We start from the raw sequence: 375 nt of genomic DNA, 5'->3' as shown, positions 1-375 counted from the left end.
CCCCTGAAGAGTATAACCAAAAAGGACCCCTTGGGTGTGATGCAGGATCACACAGAGCCTCAAGGGCTCCTTCCAAAGGGCCAAACTGAAAAAGAAAACTAATGTGCCAAAAAAACACCCACCACCATCCACCGTGGGGTGCCATGATCGAGCCTACCCTCCCCCCCAACCTGAGAAGATGCAACAAAAGCACTAGAAAGACTTAATTTTTAAAAAATTAAAAAAAAGGACCAAGCGGGCTTTTTGCCAAAAAGGCAAACTGAGAACAACTTAAGATGCATTCTGGATGTAATAGAGTATTATGAAGCACATCCGAAAAAAACATTGACGCTAATATTTTTGGACGCGGAAAAGGCCTTTGACAACGTTAACTGG

The sequence above is a fragment of the Gekko japonicus genome, unplaced genomic scaffold (genome assembly GCF_001447785.1).
Source record: "Gekko japonicus isolate JY-2015 unplaced genomic scaffold, Gekko_japonicus_V1.1 scaffold187, whole genome shotgun sequence".
In the NCBI taxonomy this organism is placed as follows: domain Eukaryota; kingdom Metazoa; phylum Chordata; class Lepidosauria; order Squamata; family Gekkonidae; genus Gekko; species Gekko japonicus.
This window is presented reverse-complemented; position numbering follows the sequence as displayed.